Here is a 27,219-nt window from a genome sequence, read left to right on the forward strand (position 1 = left end):
CTGCACCTTTTCCTGCTTAAGTTGTTATGGTCTCAGTACAGAACCAGAAAATAAGCTCTGGTCCCTCACTGGGATCAATGCCTGAACACTGAAGATGTACTCAGGGGGGACACAGGGGTACGTATGCCCCTAAACATTTTGTGAATCTAAGTTTGGCCTCATTGAGGGGCAGTATTTCAATATGAGTAGGAAAATGAGAGTACCGCTAAACATTATTATTTTTTAGAAAAAAAGCACTGGATGTACATAACACAACATAGTCATCCAGTTGTGATTTTGTTTTTTTGTTTTTTTAAATAATCTTTATTAAAGTTTCAAAAGGTTACAAAAAACAAAACAGAAAAACAAAAGAAAACACAAAAAACAACAGAAAAAGGTTCCACCTTTTAAGTCTCATTTTCAATAACTTCTTTTCATGACTTCCCCACGCCTCCCCTTATTGTATTCCAGCTCCAGTTGTTTATTCAAACAAGTTTTTATCCTTAGTGTCTTAACCATAATTTGTTAATTTGCTTAACCATGATTTGTTAATATAATTCTTTATAATAGGTTTAAACCTTAGTTCATTATTATGCTTAGTTTAGTTTATTCAGCAATTTTTAAAATATATACCTTAATCATATATGAAAGAAAAAAGAGATAAAGAAACAAAAGAAAAGATACCTTTCCTAAGGTTGTCCCTAGTTCCCATCCACAGATTCCCCATTCTTGTGATAAAAAAGAACATATAATTTTTACACTGCAAAGTAAAAATCAGGCCCCCTTTGGACTTCTAAACCCCACCCTTCTCTCCCCGGTTTCAATCCCAAACCAAAGTCCAGTTAGTCCATCTTTTTAGCCTGGTGACCTTACGTCCGAGGCTCTTAAATCTCTCTCAGTCCCTTTCAGCCAGCTTCTTCGGAAGTCTCTCATACTAAACACCCAAGCTTGAAGAGGTACCTTCTCAGTACTGACCATGTTTCTTCCAGCCAGGCCTACTTGTTTGAAGGTGGAGCTCCAGCTCTGTTTCTTGAGTCTATATGTCCCAAATAGTCCAGCTTTCACCTTTGTCGAATTAGAGTTCAGCTTGGCAGGTCTCCGGCTCTCCTTTGTCTTCTGTAACATTTCGGCCACCCCTTCTTTCTGCTCCTCCTGTTCAGCAAGTGTCCTTTCCTCCTCTTCAATCTTTGGTTTCTTTTCTTGTCCAGCTGCCTGTGTTTTAAAAATCAAGTCCCTTTCCAACTCAGTAGGTATATTTTCTGTTAACTTCGGTTTTGTAGGACTTGTAGACAAAACATGGCCTTGCTTGAACATCTCTCGCAGCTTTCCCATGAGAAAGATAAGCTCTTGCAAGTCAGCTCGTATTTCCCGACCTAGTTCCATTCTTGTAATGTCCTAGAATCCCCTCTAGAGGGATTCTGGTTACTTAGTATTCCTTTCCCTTCCGATCCAAAAGTCAGATTTATTTGTATCAATCTTTCTTTACTTTCAATATTTTGTAGCAATATAACCGGTTAAAATTTAGGCTTTCGGTTTTTCCCAACTTTGACAGCTAATTTGACAGCTGTCAAAAGTTTTCTGTAGATCCTCAGCAGGTTCTTTTCACGGGTTACTCCCGGGCTTGAGAAAAGTGGTACTTAATCCAAACAAATAAACTCTTGTCCTCCAGCACATTAACTTAGACTTTTAAATCCGTGGAATTTATATCTTTTATCCAATCACAACAGTTCTTCTCACAACCTTAGTTGGCAGATCTTTGTTTTAAACTGTTTACAATAAGGGGGAGGCGGACTTCCTTTTTTTTTAACCTCCCCCGCTCGTACCAAATCCACAAATGAATTATTTGTAATCCAATTTCCAAATTACTCACGGGTTGTTGTTCTTGATTTTAAGTCCAAATTTTAGCAGGAAGAAGTCAGCGCTCTCCGACAAATGGCATGCGGCTTCGCTCGGCAGGGGAAGCAGAAGACTCACAGCACCACACCACTCCCCGGCACCCGTTCCGTAGCCTTTGAAAAGGCTCCTTCACAAGTCGGGAGGGCGCTAACGGTGCCCACCGAGTCACCATGTCCACGGGCTCCGTGCCCGTGGTTTTTAAGAGTCCCCGTGTCGCCGGCACGGCAAGACCCAGCCCCCTGTCAAGCTGATTCCCTCCGGAGCTCGGAGGGAATCCGCCATTAGCCGATCGCGCTAACCCGGAAGTCCATCCAGTTGTGATTTTGAATGGTGGAAAAGTCTGAAAAACACCCCATTTTTTGTTTTGAAAAAATAAAAGTGTTTTGCATGTCTTCTAGCCATTGCTCTCGCAATCAGTTGCTTCATGAGCATGAAGTTTATGTTTTAATAGATATTGCCTACACTCTCTCTGCTTCCCCAGCCCAGTTAATGTGTGATTAAAGACTTTTTGCTGAGCCCTGATGTACTAGATTTTAATTAGTAATATTAACACCTTCTCTGCACATTAAATTCTGAAGCACACACCTATTATGTACAGCTAAAAATGCAACGGGTAAGTATAACAAATATCCTTATACCCCAACCCTTGTTTGCTTGCTTAAAAGTACTTGGTTGCTGTGACAATCCTCCTACCAATGGATCAAAGATTCCCTCACTTTGAATGATGCTATGTGCTGTTCCAGAGGTATTGTCTGGGGGGAAATGGTGGCCAAGCAAAACTTGTGGTGGCAGCCAAATTCCATTTTAACAACAACAACAACTGCAACAGCAGCAACAACAGCAGCTCTCCCTTTTTAATTCTTCCCACCCAAAAAAACTTGTCAGAATGTCCCCCATAAACTGTAAACAGAACTATCTTCTTCTGCTTCTTCATCATCATATTTGTATCTCACCTTTCTTCCATGGAGCTCAAGGAGGCTTACATCATTCTCCCCATTTTATCCTTTCAACAACCCGGTGAGGTAGGTTGGGCTGAGAGTACGTGACTGGTGCAAGGTCACGCGGTGAGCTTCGTGGCCAAGTGAGGATTTGAACCCTGGTCTCTCAGGTCATAGCCCAACACTCTAACCACTATGTTCTCTTTCTCCATGAAAGGTGGGGCATTTTATTTTACAGTCAACATATATTTTTCTTGGGTTCATTTGCTATGACAATGAAAATGTGAAATACTGTTTTGGATTTACCTTTACATAGATGCACAACATAGCACACTCCAGTCTGTGAAAGAAGATTCTTCATGAATGCGTCATTGTTGAACTGGCTGCTCAAAAGGAAGCTCAGAGTAGTCCATAAATCTTCCTTACATTCCATTATTAAAGAACATGGATTTTTGTCTGGTAAATAAAGGGAAAACACTCATTAATCCACTTAGTTCTTGTATGAGGAGGCAGGGAAGGGGAAATGATGCTTTACGAGCAGCAAACATTTTGTAGACAAAAGAATGGTCTAAAAAAAAATCCAAAACACCAGTCTGAAACCCTTCCAAAACTAATACATCATGACTTTGAATCTGTTATGTTGTCTGCACAGCCTTGTTCTGTTGTAGTGGGTTAACTCAGTTGAATTATATATATTCTAGAGGTTTAACCAAACTGTGGGAGGCAGTGGAAGACAGAAGTTCCTGGCGTGCTCTGGTCCATGGGGTCACGAAGAGTCGCACACGACTAAACTACAACAAATATTATAGAGAGAGATCTCTGTCAGAATGAGCCAGATGTTTGCCAGGGTGCGATCTGGAATATCTGTCCTCTACCAGTTTAGCTGTTTCACCAGCATGGTGCATGTCATGAGAAATACCATCAGAAAGCTGAAAGGGAGAGGAAAATAATAGATTGTTTTATAGTTTCAACATTTGTCATACTCTGAGTAGACCAATTAAAATTAATGGGCATGACTAACTTAGGTCTGTTCACTTCAGGGGCTCTACTCAGTGTAGAACTTAGTTAGCGACACTCTTATGTGCGAGGAATTACCTTACACATAATAATAGTATTCTGCTAGGAATAACAGTAATGAAATGGCTTTTTCAGGCAAGGTCACTAAAACAACAGCAGTCGGCAGGTATCAGTACCCAGCAAATCAACTGGGCTCATGGTTTTGGAGAGAAATCCAGAACAACTTCAGGATCAGAAGAATAACTCTACTGGATAAAATTGCAGCTAGGTTGCTCTCTCCACCCACCCCCCCCAAAAAAAAATTTGGATCAAAGTTGGTTTGTGGGGAAACATCTGAAAAAGTTGTATTTAAAATAAAATTTAAAAAGGACAGAATAGATACAGGATAGAGATGAATTGTGGCTAAAGATGTGTGTACATCACTTCCCAATCCAGCAGTGGGTGTGGACTGGATGCAGAATAAACAAGGGTGTGTATACAGCTTTAGTATCAAATAAGTTCAAATTTTATTATGTGGTCACAGATCTGTTAAGAAAAATGTAAGAAAATTGACAGAATTTGATTAAAGTCATGGGTTTTTTTCTGAGGTATTCAATCATCCCATCCATCAAGTATGTGCTCAATATAAAGCATATTTAGTGCCTCAAACTTAGCAGTCTATTAGCTAAAAGAGACAGTTCTCGTATTTCTGAGAGCATATTGGCTGTCAGTCCTGCTCCCTGTTTTGCAGGCCTTTTTCCACCTGGCCTGGTGGGGCTGGGCCATGACTGACTCCCACTTTTTGTGTTGGTGTGTTTGGTGAGGGTTTGTTGTTGTTGGTTTTCTGTATCCTTATTTTAGATCTTTTTGTGATTTAGATGAAAACTGTTCAGTTTCGCTGTGTATTTTTTTAGTGTTTTATTATTATTTATGACTACTGGAATTGATGCTTTTGAATTATGGTGCTGGAGGAGACTCTTGAGAGTCCCATGGACTGCAAGAAGATCAAACGTATCCATTCTGAAGGAAATCAGCCCTGAGTGCTCACTGGAAGGACAGATCGTGAAGCTGAGGCTCCAATACTCTGGCCACCTCATGAGAAGAGAAGACTCCCTGGAAAAGACCCTGATGTTGGGAAAGATTGAGGGCACAAGGAGAAGGGGACGACAGAGGACGAGATGGTTGGATGGTGTTCTTGAAGCTACCAGCATGAGTTTGATCAAACTGCGGGAGGCAGTGGAAGACAGGAGTGCCTGGCGTGCTCTGGTCCATGGGGTCACAAAGAGTCGGACACGACTAAACGACTAAACAACAACAACATGACTACTTGTTTTATGTGGTAGTTATGTATCATATTTTCATGCTGTACGCTGCCTTGAGCATGGTTTGAACAGTGAAATATAAATAAAATAAAATATAAATAAAATAATGCATGTATGCATGAGAGTACTGATAATATGGGTGTTTGCGGGTTGTTTTTTTTTTTAAAGAATACAGTACTCAGCAAAGGAAATGCAGGTAGTAATTTAGGCTTAAATACCGTATGTTTCATGGGTATCACCAAGCATAAATACAGCTATAATTTAACTTGTGGTATTAATATTACTAAATGTGTATATTTTTAAATAGTTTAATGCATCATTTAGCTAGGTGTTGAGAAAATTATGGTTCTTTTATTTAAAGATGAAGGCTCTTTATGCAGACAATATATTTCATCTATCTTAGTTTATTATCTCGTTTGATTCTAGACAAAGGGTGTCTACAACGAGGGAATCCAATCTCAGTTTTGACAAGGCTTCTCAAATTCAATGTGCAAAATTCAAGCTTCAGTGTACTTTTGAGTAAAAAGCCCTTGCTACCCTCCTTTTGTCTCTCTCTCTCTCTCTCTCTCTCTCTCTCTCTCTCTCTCTCTCTCTCTTGTGTGTGTGTGTCTATTTGTGCATGGCAGAGAAGTGCTTTATGAAGTTGCTGCTGAGCTCAAGAGTCTGTGACATTATTAATTGATAAGAATACGTTGTATTATGGATTGCTAGGTCATTTAAATATGTATAGTTTCATTTTGGGACTCACAGAACAATGAGAAAGCAAATGTTGGCCTGAAAATATTATTGTAGGCATCCTGTTTGGATAGGCAAAATGACATTTTTGCTAAGTTTTTGCATGGCTTATGTCTGATGATATTCTTTCCACTTGCATTGATGGCTAGATGGTTGCTTGAATGGATGGGTTTTGATGGCTAGCAGCTGCTAGCTACTGGGCACACCCCACTTACAGTACTTGCAAATGTGTGTTTTCGGGCTGGAGAGAAACAGTTCGGAACTTATAAATGCAACCAGTGAAGAGGAAATATCAAGTACAAGTTTTGCAGCTTGCTGGCAAGAATGAGCTTTGGGATGCATCAAGAGTAGGTTGTTTGTTTGTGAGCCTAGGTGTTGGTTTGCTCCCCTTGACTGTAAAATGCTACCCCTGGAATTAGTCTCTTGGGAAAATTGGGATGTATGCAATGTACTTGGTAGCCATGAAGTACCAATGAGAACCAATGTGATTCAGAAAAGAATGACTGCTGGGCTTCAGTATGAAAGATCTGAATCTGAGTCGCCTTCTCTGTCATGGACTCATGGGGTGGCTTTAATTCAGCAGGAAAATAATAAAAGAAGGACTACAACCCACCTTTATCCCAACTTCTACCTTACTTTAGTAAATGAATACTTTAATATCTGCTGGGTCAGCATTCATATACGTCTATATCATTTAGTGTCTGACAGTATACCAAAGCTGAAAACATGACTGCTTACAAAGAAATTAGCATCTTCCCCATATTGTATGCAAATAATATGTAGCGGATGTTATTTCCTCCCAGGCAAATTGCTTACTCTGCAGACACTCTTAATTACTTCCACTATCTCAGTTTGACTTGCTGTTGAAAATCTATTTGGGTTTTTTATGGTGGCATTTAGAGTCTTCCTTTTGCTTGTGAGTCTGACTTTTTGTACCAGCACTTGGAAGATGGGATACAAAGTTGCCCTTCAAAGTTGGCCATAATTCATGCTTGAATTCTTTGCTCATGAAGGGAAAATAACAATGTTGTAAATATTCTTTAAGCAAAAATGTTTGCATTGATAGAGACTCAGTGCTTTTAAAAATGTCTGCTTAATTCTACCACCCTCTTGGTTTGCCATTGTTGTGCTCATATCCACCTGTTCAGTGTGCAACAATTAATGCTCTCTTTATCAACTCTGCATTGTGCACATACAATTGATCTGTAAAGCTTTGAAATATTGTTAAGCAAAGGGCTAAGAGCCCAAAATCTAGAGTATTCTGTAACTTCTCCTTCTCTCTCTCCCCTCCCATTTTAAGAAAAGAAAAGAAAAATACTGCATCAGTCTAATGAAAAATCAGAATTAAAGACCTTTCCAAAAGATAAATGAGCAGCTCTTTCGAAAAACTCTCCACTCTATAAGTTTTCATGATCATACCTTTTCGGTATCATTTTGGGGGTTATCCTGTGGTCGGAAAAAATGATCATGGCACTTCTCTTCTTCTGAAGATAGTGCAGTCTAGCCTAGTATATTATTGATTTGTGGATTATTGCTTGCTTCTAATTTATCTGCAGGAGACAGAGCAGATAATAGAAACAGCCATTTTGGCAATGCAGCCTGTAGAACACAGGAGGCACTGCTTCATCGTCCCAAAGCTCTATTTATCTCATTTGTTTACATCTATTAGTATAATTCTGTATTAATTATAACTGGCACCTCAGACCTATAGATCTGCTAGAACAGTAATATCCTAGGATTTGGGATTCTGTTCTTGTGGCAGTGGCTCTGTGGAGGATGTACCACATTAATAATTACATTGCCCAGTCTTCTCTGTGATCAGAACTAAATGTTTAGACTCACCTCTTGAGGGGAAAGCCAGTTGGTCTGAGTTGCACGGAACTGACTTCCTCTTGGCTTCTTGTAAGATTTGCTTTGGCACCTGCAAAAGCCCGAAACAGTTTATTACTTGCTCATAATGTGGTAAATAAAGAAGATTGCATGTTATTGTAAATATTATTTTTTTGTAATTATTCTTAATTGTTTCTGTTGTAGCTTATGGCTGGCTGGCTGGCTTTATAAGGAGTAAACATAGTCCAAACTGTCATTCTGATAACTTACCATAAGAAAATCCACCCAAAGGTTTGCTTCTATTTTCCTGTTACTGTAATTTTTGTTTTGAAAGGTTTGCTAGGATGCGCTGTGGAATCACCATAACTTCTGGTCCTGCTATTGCCATTGCAAGAAACAACTTTGTGAACAGTTGGTTGAAACACTAGTACAGTATTGTGTCAGTGGCTTCCGCTGAGTTGTTTGTAAGTATAACAACATTAGCTGGGGCATGACACCAGGAGGCTAATCCTGTGTCCTTTTTTACTCTTTCTTTATAGTGAACTTTATAAGCAGTGAGTTTTCTTCATTTGGAGATTCATGGGTTTCCTGTTCCATGCCTTGTAGTACTCTTAATTAAGGTGCCTTTTGAAGTCCACATATGGGGTTGTGCCAGCAGAGAACACCATAAAGGAAATCTTCTCCCTCCCTTTGTGGAATCTCAGGGTCTGGGCAGTAGAAATCCTTCAAGCCTTGAGCCATGGAAGTATGTATATTCAACATCAGAACTTTGAACTGGACTCCGAAAATCAACAACATGGGGACTGGAGGAGGAGGAGGTATTTTGGAACATGTAGATAGATGTGTATTTTATTCAGGAAATGCTAAAGAAATATCCACCGCTTTTATTATAATAACTGCAGTGAAGCTTATTAATTTATGAAGGTGAAGCACCTTGAAAATAAGCATGCCTCCACTGATGGTAATAAAAGCTCCATTTATCATTAAGTGTGTCAGGCTGAAAACATTATCAGCGCTCACCTAATAAGCAGTGATGGAAGAAATGGAGTGCAGCACACTCAGGAATGCACCCATGCATTAGTCACGCTGTAATACCGTCTGATTTGCATTATGACACCCTCGGGAAGAAAACAGTGTTGACAGGTGCATCAAAGCAAAGGCATGAGACCTCTGAGATGGATTTATTCAAATGGGCAAAGGAAGAAATACAGCAGACATCAGAAGGAGAAATGGGGTGGGCAGAAGCAGTCAAGGAAAACAGTCTAGCTGCAGCTCAGTTCTGAACATCCTCTCCATTCCCATGAATTGAGTGGGATTTACACGATTATTAAACATGTGGGAAGTTAAGAATTGCTTCTAGTATTCGGAGCACCCATAGTCAGAGGTATGATGAACCAGCCCAGAGACAGGCCTATCAGATCTCTAGACAAATTATTCAGAGCATGGGCTAGCGATGGCTTAAAATCAGGGCTGGGGTCAGACTTCAGGGTACGGCCAATGGGTGGCATCCCTAACATATACCCCCAATGCATGGTATTTTTCTTTTTCTGCCACTGCTGTTGCTGCCAAGGCTACAGCAACACCACTCACCAAGCTTTGCTGAACCCCTGGGCAGCTTTTTTAAGCAGTGGGTCAGTGCTGGGGCCATTTTTAAATGAGGGTCAAACTCTGTTCCCATCTGTGGTGACCACATGCTACTTTAATTTATCCTAAATGCACACACCAATTTTGGGTAAATCCAAAATGCAACATCTAGGCCTGTAGGTCTATGAAAAGATTTAACAGATCTATAGACCTGGGCATTGCATTTTGGATAAATTAAGATGGAAAGGGAGAGATGGCCACTGTGAATGGGAACCAAGTTTGGCTCCCATTCGAAACAGCCACTGCCACTCATTCACTACTAAAACAGCTGTCTGAGGCCTCAGCAAGGAGGGCGGGAAGTGACTGCATGGCTGGTTCACATCTTCCTCTGGACCTCTAAGGCCCTGAGCCAGGGCCCAACCTGGCCAGCTGCTGTTGCTGGGCCTATTTAGAACCATATGCCTCAACGGAATATGTATATGTGTGGTGGTGTTTTTAAATGAAAGTTTAATGCCCATCCATCCTAGAAGCATCTTGCCTCAATGTCAGGCTTGCCGTTGGCATCCACGGACCTTGCTTTATGGCTAGTCTGCAAGTGACTGATCAGCTAGGGATCTCCCCAAAGGATAAATGTGTTTTACTTCAACATCACTGCTGAGTACCATGAAATATTAACTTTATACATAGAACTAAAACTATCTTCAGAGCCAAAGGACTCTTTGAAACTATTTTTCTTGTTGATTTATTCATTCATTTTTCAAGAGGCAATAAGACATTTAGCATCTTGAAGTCATTTGGTACCTTGGAGGTTTAAAAAAGCAAAAAGAAACCCTACAGAGCAGTATTTATATAATAACATAATGCCATGGGTAGCAAACATAAGACCTTATGAAGCCCCTTGTGGTGGCTACCCTTACTCATGCTACACAAATCACTGAATTATCTCCAAGGACCATCCTAGTTGCAAGGAACTCAATGCCTTCAATACAGCAAAAAAATTAATTCACTAGTGCCTGTTACTGCATGTTTTTTGCAACAGCCTACACTGTGCACCCATTTCTGGTGTTATTGTTGCTTCCATAAATGTATGTTGGGTGTTATAGAGCTTGCAAAGAAGTTCCATACTGTGCAGTGTTGCATATCAAAGCAGACATGGCAATAAATTCAGATGAAACTGACATTTTTGTTGAGATAAAAAGGAGATGACTCAAGGGCAGGGGTGGGGAACCTCCAGTTATCTAGATGCTGTTGAACTACACTTCCCATGAGTCCCAGCCAGCATGGCCCTATGAAGGAGTTGTAGTCCAACAGCATCTATAGGACTGGAGGTTTCCCATCATCCCTACTCCAGGGAAGCTACTGTGTGGAGCATATGACCCTTCATACCTTCATTTATACCATGTTAGCATTCAATAATATATACACATATGCTATCTTCTCCCTTGGAAATCTATAATAAGAACTGCATGCCTGCCCTTTGGTTAAGATTGCAATCCTATGTAGATGTACCGTACTTGGAAATACCCCCCCCCCCCAAACCTAAATACAGTGGAACTTACTTCTAAGTAAACATGCAGGTCCCCTTCATGGATCACTGCCTTGCCGTGGCGAAGGGGCTTGAAGAACTCAGAGAAGCTATGAACTATGCCGAGCAGGGCACCCAAGATGAACAGGTCATAGTGGAGAGTTTTGACCAAACGTGATCCACCTGGAGTAGGAACCGGCAAGCCACTCCAGTATCCCTGCCAAGAAAACTCCATGGACAAAGACAACAGGCATATAAAAGTTATGACGCTGGAAGATGAGCCCCTCAGGTCGGAAGGTGTCCAACATGCTACTGGGGAAGAGCGGAGGACAAGTACAAGTAGATCCAGAGCTGATGAAGCGGCTGGGCCAAAGCCGAAAGGACGCTCAGTTGCGGATATGCATGGAAGCGAAAGGAAAGTCCAATGCTGTAAAGAAAAATATTGCATAGGAACCTGGAATGTAAGAACCATGAACCTGGGTAAGTTGGATGTGGTCAAAAATGAGATGGCGAGAATAAATATTGACATCCTGGGCATCAGTGAGCTAAAATGGACGGGAATGGGCGAATTCAGTTCGGATGACTATCATATCTACTACTGTGGGCAAGAAACCCGTAAAAGAAATGGAGTGGCCCTCATAGTCAACAAAAGAGTGGCGAAAGCTGTACTGGGATGCAGTCTCAAAAATGATAGAATGATCTCGATACGAATCCAAGGCAGACCTTTTAACATCACAGTAATCCAAGTTTATGCACCAACTACTGGTGCTGAAGAAACTGAAATTGACCAATTCTATGAAGAATTACAAGACCTTATAGAAGTGACACCAAAGAAGGATGTTCTGCTCATTATAGGGGATTGGAATGCTAAAGTAGGGAATCAAGAGATAAAAGGAACAACTGGCAAGTTTGGCCTTGGAGTTCAAAATGAAGCAAGGCAAAGGCTAATAGAGTTCTGCCAAGAGAACAAGCTGGTCATCACAAACACGCTTTTCCAACAACACAAGAGACGACTCTACACATGGACATCCCCAGATGGGCAACATCGAAATCAGATTGATTATATTCTCTGCAGCCAAAGATGGAGAAGCTCTATACAGTCAGCAAAAACAAGACCTGGGGCTGACTGTGGCTCAGATCATCAGCTTCTTATAGCAAAATTCAAGCTTAAACTGAAGAAAGTAGGAAAAACCACTGGACAGGTAAGATACAATCTAAACCAAATCCCTTATGAATACACAGTGGAAGTGAGGAACAGGTTTAAGGATTTAGATTTGCTGGACAGAGTGCCTGAAGAACTATGGGTGGAGGCTCGCAACATTATACAGGAGGCAGCAACTAAAACCATCCCAATGAAAAAGAAATGCAAGAAAGCAAAGTGGCTGTCCAACGAGGCCTTACAAATAGCGGGGGAGAGAAGGCAAGCAAAATGCGAGGGAGATAATGAAAGATACAAGAAATTGAATGCAGATTTCCAAAGAATAGCAAGGAGAGACAAGAAGGCCTTCTTAAACGAGCAATGCAAAGAAATAGAGGAAAGCAACAGAATGGGAAGAACCAGAGATCTGTTCAAGAAAATCGGAAATATGAAAGGAACATTTCGTACAAAGATTACCATAATAAAGGACAAAAGTGGTAAAGACCTAACTGAAGCAGAAGACATCAAGAAGAGGTGGCAAGAATACACAGAGGAATTATACCAGAAAGATATGGATGTCTCGTACACCCCAGGTAGTGTGGTTGCTGACCTTGAGCCAGACATCCTGGAGAGTGAAGTCAAATGGGCCTTAGAAAGCACTGCAAATAACAAGGCCAGTGGAAGTGATGGTATTCCAGCTGAACTGTTTAAAATTTTAAAAGATGATGCTGTTAAGGTGCTACACTCAATATGCCAGCAAGTTTGGAAAACTCAGCAGTGGCCAGAGGATTGGAGAAGATCAGTCTACATCCCAATCCCAAAGAAAGGCAGTGCCAAAGAATGCTCCAACTACCGCACAATTGCACTCATTTCACACGCTAGCAAGGTTATGCTTAAAATTCTACAAGGAAGGCTCAAGCAGTATGTGGACCGAGAACTCCCAGAAATGCAAGCTGGATTTAGAAGAGGCAGAGGAACCAGAGACCAAATTGCAAACATGCGCTGGATTATGGAGAAAGCTAGAGAGTTCCAGAAAGATATCTACTTCTGCTTCATTGACTATGCAAAAGCCTTTGACTGTGTTGACCACAGCAAACTATGGCAAGTTCTTAAAGAAATGGGAGTGCCTGATCACCTCATCTGTCTCCTGAGAAATCTCTATGTGGGACAAGAAGCTACAGTTAGAACTGGATATGGAACAACTGATTGGTTCAAAATTGGAAAAGGAGTACGGCAAGGCTGTATATTGTCCCCCTGCTTATTTAACTTATATGCAGAATTCATCATGCGAAAGGCTGGGCTGGATGAATCCCAAGCCGGAATTAAGATTGCCGGAAGAAATATCAACAACCTCAGATATGCAGATGACACAACCTTGATGGCAGAAAGTGAAGAGGAATTAAAGAACCTTTTAATGAGGGTGAAAGAGGAGAGCGCAAAATATGGTCTGAAGCTCAACATCAAAAAAACAAAGATCATGGCCACTGGGCCCATCACCTCCTGGCAAATAGAAGGGGAAGAAATGGAGGCAGTGAGAGATTTTACCTTCTTGGGCTCCATGATCAGTGCAGATGGTGACAGCAGTCACGAAATTAAAAGACGCCTGCTCCTTGGGAGAAAGGCGATGGCAAACCTAGACAACATCTTAAAAAGCAGAGACATCACCTTGCCAACAAAGGTCCGTATAGTAAAAGCCATGGTTTTCCCAGTAGTGATGTATGGAAGTGAGAGCTGGACCATAAAGAAGGTTGATCGCCGAAGAATTGATGCTTTTGAATTATGGTGCTGGAGGAGACTCTTGAGAGTCCCATGGACTGCAAGAAGATCAAACCTCTCCATTCTGAAGGAAATCAGCCCTGAGCGCTCACTGGAAGGACAGATCGTGAAGCTGAGGCTCCAATACTTTGGCCACCTCATGAGAAGAGAAGACTCCCTGGAAAAGACCCTGATGTTGGGAAAGATGGAGGGCACAAGGAGAAGGGGACGACAGAGAATGAGATGGTTGGATGGTGTTCTTGAAGCTACCAGCATGAGTTTGATCAAACTGCGGGAGGCAGTGGAGGACAGAAGTGCCTGGCGTGCTCTGGTCCATGGGGTCACGAAGAGTCGGACACGACTAAACGACTAAACAACAACAAACATGCAGGGTTGTACTCTGTAAAGTCAGCATATTTCCTCCTCATGTGAAGGACAAGAACAGTTCAAGAAAGATCTTCTTGGACTTTTGGAACATGGAATATGAAAAGCATTGCCTTATTCCCAATGCGCTTGCTCTTTCATTTACAACTCATTTACCTCCCACATATAAACCTATTTGGTACTTGTATTATACAGTGAATGATTTTCCAATTTAAGTCACATTCATTTATATTTTATGTAGTGTTGGGGGGGAGGCTTTAAAGCTTAACATTTATTGTCATAATGATATTCCTGTCTTAATTCTACTTCATTCTTAAGACATTTAGTTCTGCAGAGTGGTGGAAATGAAACTTGCCCTCATTACATGGTTGCACAGAAAGAGGTTGGAAAGTTCTTGCAAATGGAAAAGATTTGCTTGTACAAAAAATGCCTTTCATATTGATATCAACATGCCTTGTCTAATTCTCTCCACGAGTACTCTGTGACATTAATAGTTGAAACTTTCAAATAGCAACCTCTAACAACCTATGGACACATTTCACATCAAGGATTGGGAACCTGTGGCCCTGCAGTTCCCGCTGGACTTCAGTTCTCATCAACATGGCCAGTGATTATGGGAGCTGTAATCTAGAGAACTACAGGTTAGCCATCCCTGTTCTGCATGTTGAATTTTTCCCAATGGTTGGGATGTAAAAAACATTACTTGTTCCACATACTGAAGGGTTGGCATTTCTTGAACAGGAGCCCACGGTGCCACATGTCAAACCACCTGAGGGGACTTCTAGAAATAAGACACGCCCTTCAGATGTTGTCAGACTACAATTCCCATTATTCTTGATCATTGGTCTTTCTGGCTGGGTTTGATGGCAATGTAGTACAATAGCATCTGGATGACACCATGTTGTTTACCCCTGGTAGATGGCATGGGAATCTGCTCTTTAAAAAAGAAAGTAAAAAAATCCCACTGACATGCCTATGAATCCCAATCAATATGCCATCCAAGATCTGTCTGTCATGTGTAAAGAGTGCAGCAGTGGAGGAGCTCATGTCAACCCTTACTGTTGGTTACGCTGACTGGGACTCAAAAACACCAGGAATGCCACAGGTTCCCCACCACTGGAATAGGGCAATATGTTTCCCACTGGAGTGGAGTCAGATCTACTCACTAATGAGAGCCATTCCAGTTCAAGAAATAAGACACTCCAAGCCTGGAGCCCTAAACATACCCAACTCCCTTGACTGTTCCACATAAATATTGGTTTCCTAGTCACCCTCCACTGTACACGATCCAGCTTGTCAATATCCACTTAACAGTTACCTCATCTAGCCCACATTTTACCAGCTTCTCCATAAGAATATGATGGGGGACTTTGTCAAAATTCTTACTGAACTCAATATACAGTACATCCACAGGATTCTCCCGATCCACCAAGCTTGAAACATGGTCGAGAGAGAGAGAGAGAGAGAGAGAGAGAGAGAGAGAGAGAGAATCATTCAGCATGGATTGTTTTTGAGAAACCCAAGCTGGTCTTAGTAATCACAATATCCTTTTCCAAGTGCTCACAGACCGACCATTTAATTATCTTTACTAGTTAAACCCACTCCCCTTCATATGAGCCAGAACTAGATTGAAAACCCTTTCTTCTTTTTCTGACTATCTATGATGTGACCTCCCTGGTTGCAGATTTCACTTGTGGAAGTGATACCTGTACTGATTACCTTGCTAAGTTTTAGTTAGTTATATGACCGTGGAATTGTGTGATTTTGACCTCTGCTGTGATGCAGTCATGGATTCATAAACTTTCATTAAGCACAAGATCAGCTGAGAAAGGCGTTAAGTCAGCAGTGAGCTAATAAAAGAAGAACTGAGGGATGAGACTGAGAACAGGAAAGATGGAATATTAGCAAGCAAATCAAACGTGAAAAATGTCAACAAGTGGCGCACAAATCCATATCACACCTTAAGCCACTTTACACTTCTAGATCTTGAGATATTGATGCATTTAATATTAGAGTTGTGAATAAAAGTATATTTGACTTATGAATGTGGGGCCAATCTGTCAGTCAAATTAAATTAAATTAAAATACACATTGAGAACTGTGCCACTTCAGAGCTGAGGTAGTTAACAACATGACGGGATATTTTATCCTCTGCAAAACCCTCTTGCCCCATGGAAAGTCACAGTGTTAGAAGACTTCAAACAGACTTTTTCCTGATATGCTAATTTTCCATGCACGTATGGTTTGGATTATTATTTTTTGTATATGGAAACAAATCATCTCCCTCTTGTATTCTGAAGTACAGTCTCAGGAGAACAGCATCTTGCGGTGCTACTTTTTCCTGCTGAAAATGTACACTAGTGGCAATGTGGACACACGTGGGGAAAATCTCCAAATAAAACACAATTTTTAATGTGTGGTAAGATGTAATTTCTCTTTCAGGACCACTGTTCTGGCTTTTTGATCCAAGAATTGAACACTTTCTTCTTCTTACAGATGTGGACTGCATGATTTAATTGCAGCTGTTCTTGCTTTTGAGTATCACAGTCATTCTGTTTCCTTTTCAGATTTGAGCTCTTTTTAGAAAGTCATTTCTCCTTGATCTTTGCCTTGTTTTTTATATCTTCTTTCAGTGCTTCACATAGTGCTATGCAGCTCTTCTAGAATGTTATATCATCAAAAGTGAAGCTTCAAAATTGGGATGCATCGAACCATATAAAGACAAACATTTGTGAATACATAAATAAATTAACCTCAAAGACTTGTCAAAACTAAAGTGTACTATGTGTACAAAGTGGAAGCATCAAGAAGGAGACTTGCATGTCTGCATATATGTAGTTGTCAAAATACAGTTACATAAAATGCTGACCAGATATATAACGGAGTCCAAATAGCTGTATCTGAGTGGAAGATCGTATGTTTTGCATACAAACATATAATCATCTCCACTGACGTCTATTTTAGCTCTAATTGAATGTCATTTACAACTTGGGATCAGGATACCTAAAGGGTCTTGAGATCTTCAGACCCCCTTCTCTGAGTGCCCCTGCCAGGTGAAGTGCAGTAGGTAGTTAAGGGTGAAAGGGCCTTTTCAGTAGTGGCACCCTGGTTATCATATGTCCTTCCCAAAGAGGCTCAACTAGTGCCTACTTTGTTGTCATTTTGGTGCCAGGCAAATACCTCCCCTCCAGCAATGCCTTTATTTATTTATTTATTTAAAATTGTATCATTCAATCAATCAATCAATCAATCAATCAATCAATTTATTGTACTAGCCAAAGGCCATGACAAATACATACAATCAGTTTATAACTCAACTAACATTCACCTCAATGGAGCTTGTGCTCCTTGTTTCAGTACATGGCCATTCATGATCTTTGAAGTACCTTTCCAACTTACAGTGGTACCTCGCAAGACGAATGCCTCGCAAGACGAAAAACGCGCAAGACGAAAGAGTTTTCCGTTTTTTGAGTCGTTCCGCAAGATGAATTTTCCTATGGGCTTGCTTCGCAAGATGAAACGTCTTGCGAGTTCTTGCGAGTTTGCTTCCTTTTTCTTAAAGCTGCTAAGCCGCTAATAGCCACTAAGTCGCTAAGCCGCTAATAGCCATGCTTCGCAAGACGAAAAAACTGCAAGACGAAGAGACTCGCGGAACGGATTAATTTCGTCTTGCGAGGCACCACTGTATATTACACTAATTGAACCGTAGGGGCAGGGAGAATGGATAAGTGAGATGGAAATCAAATTAGCCTAAAGGAAGCAAGACAAAAATAAAACCACTGCTTTGCACAGGGAACATTATGCAATAGTTGATTTTAAAAATCAGCATAAAATATGAAGAGGATTATTGGCTACTGGGGCTTCTTTAACAGCTGGAGTAGGGCTTTTAAACTATCATATTTTGCTCAAGCAGCCAGCTGCTTAAGAAATTAGGCCACAGGGACTTTCAAACCCTTTTCAGCAGAAAAGAAGGAAATATACTGCAACTATTTTAAAGTAGAAACATGTCCCATTTGCTTGAGACCAGAAGAGCTGTGCAATACTATCACTCTTCCTTAAAATAATCCCTCCTCAAAAGCCATCTTTTCATCATGACTTCGGTTCAGCCAGTAGTCTCCATAGCCTACTGCAACTGAAGTCATGTCTATATTGAATTCAGTGGGGCTTATGTCCAGGTAAGCAGTATTTGGAGTGCAGCCTTAGGTGATAACTAAGTACAGGGTCGCTGCTGGACAACCTGTTTATTGAGCATTTGATTTGTTCTTACAAAGTTTGTGGGGAAATTATTAGTTGTTACACCAAGCAATTGTTATTTCACACTTTCTAGTGTATTTCTCTATTACATTCCTTACTGCTATAAGCCTGTTTTGGCAGTGGGGTTTGTTGCTCACAAGCTCCAAATCCACTTTAATTGAATGTGCTGTTATATAACTGAATCCCAAGTGCAAAATAGTCCGGACAGTCTTGAAGTGTGCTAAGTACTTGCAACAGAAGTAACCATATGGTCTTTCTCTGTTTACCCAGCCTCAGTTTCCCTCACTTTCATATGTACTTCCCCCAATATCACATTTTAACTGTTAAGCTCTTTGGTGCAGAGATCTCTCCTCTGATACTCTGCAAACAGCTAGGAACACTAATGGTGCTATGCAATTAAATAAACCCATTGTGTGCCCAGCTACAGAGTCCCCGCCCCAGTGTGCATAATACTAAAGGGTGTGTGTGTGTGTGTGTGTGTGTGTGTGTGTGTGTGTGTGTGTATGAATGAACGAAAATGACACCCATCTGGGATTTAAAATGGCCACAACTTGGGCTATGAACGCTGATGATGCTATGCAATTAAAGAAATCCATTATAAAGCAAATTTCTCAGGATCTGCACACAGGGAGCTCTTCCTTTCTTTAACTTCCACTTCCACTTTCTAGTTCTCTCTTTCTCTAGTTTTCTGAGAAGCAGGAATGACCAGAGCTCTGATCGTTCAATATTTCCCTTTCTCTGTGCCAACTTTCTTGATAAACAATGAACAAAACAATGTAAAGGTCATGCTGATGTAGGTTTCAGAGACCAAATTACTCCTTGGAAGGGGAATCAGCCTTAGATTTGGGCTTCTCTGGAAATCTGTTGCTTTCTATATAAGATAGAAAAACCGTTTGGGAAACCATATGAGGTTTGCACAAGGCTGTCTTAAATGTTTTCAAAATGTATGTAATCTCTTATCATGTTATGTTATATTTTTGCCATGAATAAAACCAAAGGAAGCCAATGGACCCTGACACAATCTGATAAATTCTCTTTTTGAAGTACCCAGGTAGGCTAAAAGGGAGACATCTGAAATGGTAAATTCAAAGGTGAGTGAGGAAAGTGGTCAGTGGCCTATATTTCTATTTGTTTTATTTTTGCAAGCAGGATTTGCCCCACAGCCAGCTGTTGTAATATCGAGCTTAAAAAATGTATTGACTCCAGATAATTAAGCTAAGGTTTGATTGCTTGCTAAAAACCTATGTCTTTCTATACAAATGTTTTAATGCTTAAGAGCATTAAATAAGGATTGGGGTTTGAGTACAACAATCATTTCTACACACCAATCAGTGGGCTCATCTGTCTAGTAGTCAACGCACATTTTCCCCATTCTGGTTAATTCATTTTTCACTTGGTATTGGGTCTTGCTGGGATGCTGATAGACCAAAATGAATGGCTGATGGCAATACTTTGATTTTTAATTTCTCGAGAGATTGCTTCATCCCATGAAAGCCTGTATACTGTTTGTGTTGTATGTAGATTCTAGTTTCTCTGCTAGGTGTAGCTGTTGCATTGCAGGCAACACCATTAGGAACACTCTTGGTCCTCATGCCCTCATATCACACAGATAGATATCTTTTCACTTCTTTTTCCAGTGTTCCTTCCATCTGGACCCAACTTTTCAAAACATTTAAATAGCTTCTTGTGTTTCTTGTTTTGAAAGTTTACTAATTTTTGTGAATCATTTATATCCTGTCCAAAAAACACAATTTGGGCAGCTTGAATTTCCCATCATGATATAGATTTCAAGCAGTATTCCGTTGGCATTGCAGCTACATTACAGTAAATCAACCACACAGTTTTCACCTCCATGTCTTAACTTGTATGTGTACAGGTGATATTCAAACATTCTATCCCCATGGCTACTAACAGAAATGGTGGACATGAGGATGATGTGCGAGAAATGGCATGGAGAAGCTCCATGTACTTACTGGAGAGACACTGAGGGCTTGTTTATTTAAGAAAACAAACAATCCAGTTTTAATAAAGAGAAATAGCAGAGATGAATACAACAGAGAAACCTACGTCAAAAAGCTAAACAACAGACCCTTTCCAAACTCCATTCTCACTCTACTTAAACCTTGTTTTAAACACCCACTCCCCACCCTCTCTCCTGCTCACTCTATTCAAACCTTTGCCATTGTTTAGAATCACCACTGTTATCGTCTTAGTATTCCTTCAGCTCTACTTTATTCAAACTTCTGCTGTTGTTTAAAATGGTGACTTTCCCCCTCTCAGTATCTCAAGTCTCCTCCATTGTTTAAAACAGCCACTTTTCCCACTTCAGAGTCTTCATGTCTTTGTGATTATACTCAGAAATTCTCCTCCTTCCATTCCTCATCCACCACATTCAAGAGGGATAAAGCATTCAGAGTTCTCAAATATTGCATAGTATGAAGGCACTTTACTCGGAACTCTGCCATTGTTTAAAAGCACATTTTTCTTTTCGGTTTTCTCCATCTCCACTTTACTCAATTTTTTGCCTTTGTTTTAAATAATGTTTCCCCTTCTCAGTGTCCGTTCTTCTTCACTCCCATACCATGGAACCAAGCAATGAACTTCTCTGCTTAGTATCAAATAAGAGAAAATATGCTAAAAATGCAATACTGATGTTATTTGACACCGGTTAAATTGGCCGAAATGTACAGAAAAGACTCAAAAATCTGTTGGAAATGTCTAGAAGCTGAGGGTACATTTATGGTGGAAATGTAATCGGGCAAAGGATTTTTGGGAAATGGTGTATAACAAGTTAGAAAAAATATTTTAATTTACATTTCCCAAGAGACCAGAATCATTCCTTCTTGGCATAATTGGAAACGAGTTACCAAAAAAAGCCCATAATTTATTCTTGTATGCAACAACAGCTGCAAGGATAGCATACACAAGATACTGGAAACAAAGAGAGATTCCAGGGAAAGAACAATAGTTAAATAAACTAATCAAATATGTTAAGCTTGCAAGTATGACATCTAAAATAAGAAATATAGACAATAAACAGACGAAGAGTGAGTGGGAGTATTTAGGGGAATATTTTTTTTAAAAAAATGATCTTAAATATAAATTCCAGGTAGGGGTTACCTCTTCACCAGCAGTTCACAATACAAAGGATGTAGGAAGGTGGAAAATAAGGTGAAGGTATTTTTGTATATGCAGCTAATTAAGATGTACAAAAAACCAGAGCCCGATTTCTGTTCTTATCCTGAAGCAAAGTTCTTAACCTGAAGCACTATTTCTGGGTTAGCAGAGTGTGTAACCTGAAGTGTATGTAACCCAAAGTATAAGAATAAGAATGCAAAATGATATGAGTGTATAACTGAAAGTTTACAAATAAAAGTAAAAAAAAGCAAATGCAGGATTATGAGGATGAGGCACTATAAATCCAATGGAGGCTGAGTGATGATATTCTAACATTTTTATTACATAGAAATTTCATTTCAGTGGTCTTTCTCTATGTGCTCCCGAAACATCACCTTACTCCCCCTCTACTAATTGGTATTAAGATATTTCCATAGTATGAGAAGAATGATTTCAGTTTTAAATAATTCATGTTACATGTGATTTTTTTCCTTGTCCTTGATGGATGACTGATCATTTATTTATTATATTTTCTGGTGCTTTATTTTCTGAAATAAATTTTTAATGGGCATCAAATCAATTAGGATGCATTTTGCTATTGTAGATTTAACTGTTAACACATGGGTGCTGATGGCTTAGAAATTGGTGGTTGACTTAGGGAGCAATCCAAACCCAAGATCCACCAGGATGAGCAAGTTAGATTGAATCCAGTAGATACCCAGCTTGTTTGGATAAAGCTTGTGGCAAGGGTCTAGAGAGCAAGTGGTTGCCCTGACCGATCCAAATACCAACAATTTAATATTAAGCCAATGAGAAATCCCAAGGCACCAACTAGATAATTACTAACAATGGATGAAAATGCATCAAGTTCCAAATGAATGCAATAGATAGAACATGCCATTCTGATAATAAATCCTCTCATTAAATTCTTGCTTGTTGTTCAGATTAAATATGATTACAAAATTGGCTGAATCACAAGGTATTCAGTCTTCTTCCAAGATACTCCAATCCCATCCCATTTGCCCTCAAAGGACACCCATTTATTAACAACCATTATATAGGCATAGGCAAACTCGGCCCTCCAGATGTTTTGGGACTACAGCTCCCATCATCCTGACCACTGGCCCTGTTAGCAAGGGGTGATGGGAGTTGTAGTCCCAAAACGTCTGGAGGGCCAAGTTTGCCTTATGCCTGCATTAGACAATTCATGATGGTAATGATGAGTTTTTCTGTTTGTTTATTTATAGCATTCTTATCCTGTCTTTCCTCCAAGGAGCTCCAGGTGGCATATGATTCTCCCCCCCCCCCATTTAATCCCCACAACAACCCTGAGAGGTAGGTTAGGCTGAGAGCCAGTCACTGGCCCAAAGTCACCCAGTGAACTCCCTGACCAAGTGCAGATTTGAACCCTGGTTTCCCAGCTGCTGGTCCTACACTCTGACCAATACACCACACATTTATTTCCCACCTAATCAAAATCATTGGAAGGCTGCACACTAATAAAAATAAAAGAATCATAAAACCTTTTTTTTAAAAGTCATAATTACAGATCGCACCACTAACACACAAATAAGACTAAAGCAGCAGTATCTAAATAAACCATCACACAAAAATGATTGCCTTCCAAAACCCTACAAAAATGATGAATAAGCTGAAGCTAACGGCCGGTGCAAATAATTGTTTTCACCTGTGCAGGCGTGAAACGCAGATGTTGGGAAACACATTTAAGTCTGGGATACAGTATTTTGTTGGCCACCCTGATTGCAAAACAAGCATAAACAGTTGATAGCAACCCTATCCAGTTACTCTTTCATGCCTCTGATCCTCTTGTAATTCCCATTGCATGAAGGGGGCAGCAAAGATCACTTGCCCCGCTGCCATGTCCCTACTGTGGGAATTAAATTTTAGTTTCCATTTCAGAGCATGTGAAAGACAGCCCTGGGTTGTTTGTACTTCAATTAGTTCTGTTGCCCACCCCCCATATAAACTACCCAAGACACTTTCTTTTAAAGTTTAAATAACAAAGAACTTTTACCTACTGTACTTGCAGTTGCAGATTAAATATACAATGTAAGTAGGTGATACTTCAGTTGCTAAAACATCTTCCATAGATTAAGCTGTTACAGACTAACTAACTCTGAGGCAGACAGCAGCACAATGCAACATACCTGCTGCTCTAATGGTTAAACTGTATAATAATAATAATAATAATAATAATAATAATAATAATAATAATAATTTATTTATATCCTGCCCATCTGGCTGGGCTTCCCCAGCCACTCTGGGCGGCTTCCAACCAAATATTAAAATACAGTAATACATGTATGTACTACTTGCTGTCACGGCTGTACCCAAAGCCATAACTGCCTCAGGCTTATGGCATCTCAGAGTTCTACAACTCTTTACATACACATTTTGGATGCTAACATCCCACACCTATTGCCATTCCTGCAGCTCCTCGGTTTTGTAATGGGAAGTCTTTTCTTCTTGAGAATTTAAGAACATAGGAAAAGCCTGCTGGATTAGGTCAATGGCCTGTATAGTCCAGCATCCTGATCTCACAGTAGCCATCCGGATGCCCATGGGAAGCCTGAAAGCAGGACCTCAGTGCAACAGCACACATGTGATTCCTGGCAACTGGTATTCAGAGGCCAGTAGAGTCTAGACCAGTAGAGGTAGTGTAGGACCCACATAGAGCTTAGAGATCACGGCTCTCCTGGAAATCTCCCTGCTGCAGAAGTTCAGCCTCCAGCATATAGTGAGCTGCAGGAATGGTGACAGGGATGGGCTAAGATTCATCCCTTCTCTCCTGCTTGCACAATCATAATTGCTTATGGAGGTGACAACAACTGTATGAGTAGAGCTAGTGTTCAGCTCCATTACTTTGATCTCATTTGGAAATGGACAGTCATCAGTCATTAATGCCATTCCATGTATCTACAGTGCCCCAGTGGAGCATCATTATACCAATATGAACCTCCTATGCATATAGTGAGTGTGATGTTGTATATGAATTTCATGGAGAGGTAATCGCCGCCATTAGATCAGCAAGCAGAACTGTGTGGTTAGATTAAAGCTACCCTCAGTGTCTACAATGGATCTAGGTAGCTGATCAGTGAAAACTAAAATATAATGTTTACATTATATGCCTGTCAGAGTGTCAAAATTAAAGCTCATGGCTTGTGTAATCAAAACAAGATGCTCTAATTCCCCATCCTACTTAATTGTGATTTTGTCATCAGCATTTTAAAACAGTATCGTATTTACATAATAGACTTTAATTGCCTTGTTTTCACATGGATACAAGCAATTAAAGCTGTTTTCATGGCCCAAATCTCTTAATACTTTAAGGAGTTCTAATACTGAAAGTGATTTGCAAACTATTTTTATGGGGGGGGGGAGTTAAAATGAAAGTTTTACAGCCCTTTATTGGTGTATCTGCAAAGGATTTGGCATTTCTTTTCATCACTCCAGTCAATAACAGCATTGAAGGATATATATCATAAGTTGCATTGCAAAACAACCGTATTTCGGAATTGCAGTTTAAAAATTTAAACCTTAATATTTTCTTGGTGGGATACTTAAAAACTTGACGGTAAATGAATAATGCATTTGAAAACTGTATTCATTCTATTGCAAACATTTATAAAGGAACAATTTTCTTCCAAAATGAGAAACCTGATGGGAAGATTAATGTACTGACATCATCACCCCTACTGCATGGCTACAACTCCCACATGTTTTCTTAAGACCCAGCTGAATTGCAGCCTTCCAAGGGTACCGTACCCTTGTTCTTTGCAGGCTCACTATGACAATATGACATGCTTCCTGGCTCGGGGCATCCTTGCTGATAGGCAAGCTCAGCCGTAAAGTTTCAGAAAGGTGGTGAAAATACTATGGGTTGGGGATTGGAACCCTCCTAAACCCCCAAAATTAATAAATGGTACATTTTTGATTATTTGGGATATGAAGAGAGAAATACAAGCTGCAGAACCAGACAAGGAATCCCTGGACTGGCTTATGCAAACCAGCCTGGCCAGGCTACTGAAGAGAAAAGTCATTAGCAAGACAAAAGGTGTTGATGGTCCATCTAAGAGGAATCATTGGGCCTGGGCAGAGAGAGGTTGCCAAGGTGGTTCCCTCACTTCAAGAAGTGAAGTCACAGGGAACCAGGCGGAGGGTCTTCTCAGTAGTGGCGCCTGCCCTGTGGAACCCCCTCCCATCAGACGTCAAACAGATAAAACAACTACACAACTTTACAAAGACAACTGAAGGAAGCCCTGTTTTGGGAAGTTTTTAATATTTTAGATTTTGCTGTGCTTTTATTATGCTGGAAGCCACACAGAGTGGCTGGGGCAACCTAGTCAGATGGGTGGGGTATAAGTAATAAGTAACTATTATTGTTATTGTTGTTGATGATGATGATTAAATAATGAGAGAGGCACCCGCATGTAAATGCTCTTACATGGTCTCTTTGGTCTCACTTTGTGCAAACTGAGAGTTCATTACCGTTCTCCTATGACTGCATATTGGAGGGAAGGACAAACAATAGTAGGAGTGAGCAAGTCATTTTTCTGGGAATTGCTGACTTTTCCACTGAGGAATCCCTGATAAGCCGAGGAACTGCAGGGTTCCTAGTAAACAATTTGAAAAGCATTGGTGTGTAGAATATCGATTCAGCTCATCAGGGGGCAGCAATTTAGTAGAGGCGATTGGTGGGAAGAGGCTATACATCAGTAGTAGTGCACCTGCACTGCATACACAAGACTCCCTGCATTCTTCAGCTAAAAGGATCTCAAGTAATAGCTCTAGCTCCTTCCCATGACTTGAAGAGCTAGTCCAAGTGCACTGTACTGGGACTAAATGGACCAATAGTCTGACTAACTATAAGAGAGGTTCATATGTTCACACAAGCTGAAAGCCATACTTGCCTCCTGAAGACTGATGTTTTTTGCTGTGACAGATTTGGAAGCTAGCTGTTCTTTTGCTGGGAAGTATAAACAAGTTTGTTGTCACGGCACTCATTAAGTTGGTCCATGGCCCCTGCTGTGTAATGACTGTTAATGTTTTTTCAGGTTAGCACCCCCAATCTTAAGAAATCAGATTACCATATGCATATAATGCATTTGCAGTACCTCCTTCTCAAGTTGCACAGTTCTGTTGTTGTGAGTGCAAACTGTTTTGGAATAGGATTTGTTTTGGGTGCTTCCACCCCCTCCACTTGTTATGCAATGAAACAGTTTTTCTGTAAATACACTTAGACAAATGCAAGTTCTACAGTTCACGATGTTTATAAATTTTGAAAATTAAGTGGAGTGCCAAATGGGATTATATATTAAAGGAAATATGTACAGTGCTACCGGGCACTTCCAGATTCCTTAGCACAGCGTAGGTGCTGCACACAGGCTAGAGCGTTAAGTTTTGGCAATCAGGACCTATTAAATTTAATACAATTCCAGTCCTTACAAGCACAACAACTTTTCTCCTTGGGTAAGGTGACTGCTACCTCACTAGGCATGAGACAAACAATACTGCCAGAAACATATACATTTTGTCAGATAAAACTAGCATTATTGATTTTAAACTTTTCCTTATTCCATTCCCCAATCATATCTAGATCACATATGGGGAGCCTATGCCCATGGGCCAAATGTTGTTGTTGTTAATTAAATTTATATACTGCCCTTCGTCCAAAGATCTCAGGGTGTTTGACATGTGGCACACAGCTGATTTCCATGCATGTTGGGCCCCTTTGCTATCTGATTT

General features: G+C 40.4%; 1 long non-coding RNA gene across 2 annotated transcripts in view; it reads right to left on the minus strand.

Annotated features, from left to right (window-relative positions):
• The window catches only part of LOC308569418, a 93,118-nt gene that overhangs the window by 55,811 nt on the left and 10,088 nt on the right, over positions 1-27,219 (minus strand). For both annotated transcript variants that reach the window (XR_014000706.1, XR_014000707.1), the window contains exons 3-4: positions 7,709-7,787; positions 3,120-3,269 (exon numbers count right to left, since the gene is read on the minus strand). This is a non-coding gene — a long non-coding RNA (uncharacterized lncRNA). The remainder of the gene's footprint in view (positions 1-3,119; positions 3,270-7,708; positions 7,788-27,219) is intronic.

The sequence above is a fragment of the Podarcis bocagei genome, assembly GCF_964188305.1.
Source record: "Podarcis bocagei genome assembly, chromosome: 12".
In the NCBI taxonomy this organism is placed as follows: Eukaryota; Metazoa; Chordata; class Lepidosauria; order Squamata; family Lacertidae; genus Podarcis; species Podarcis bocagei.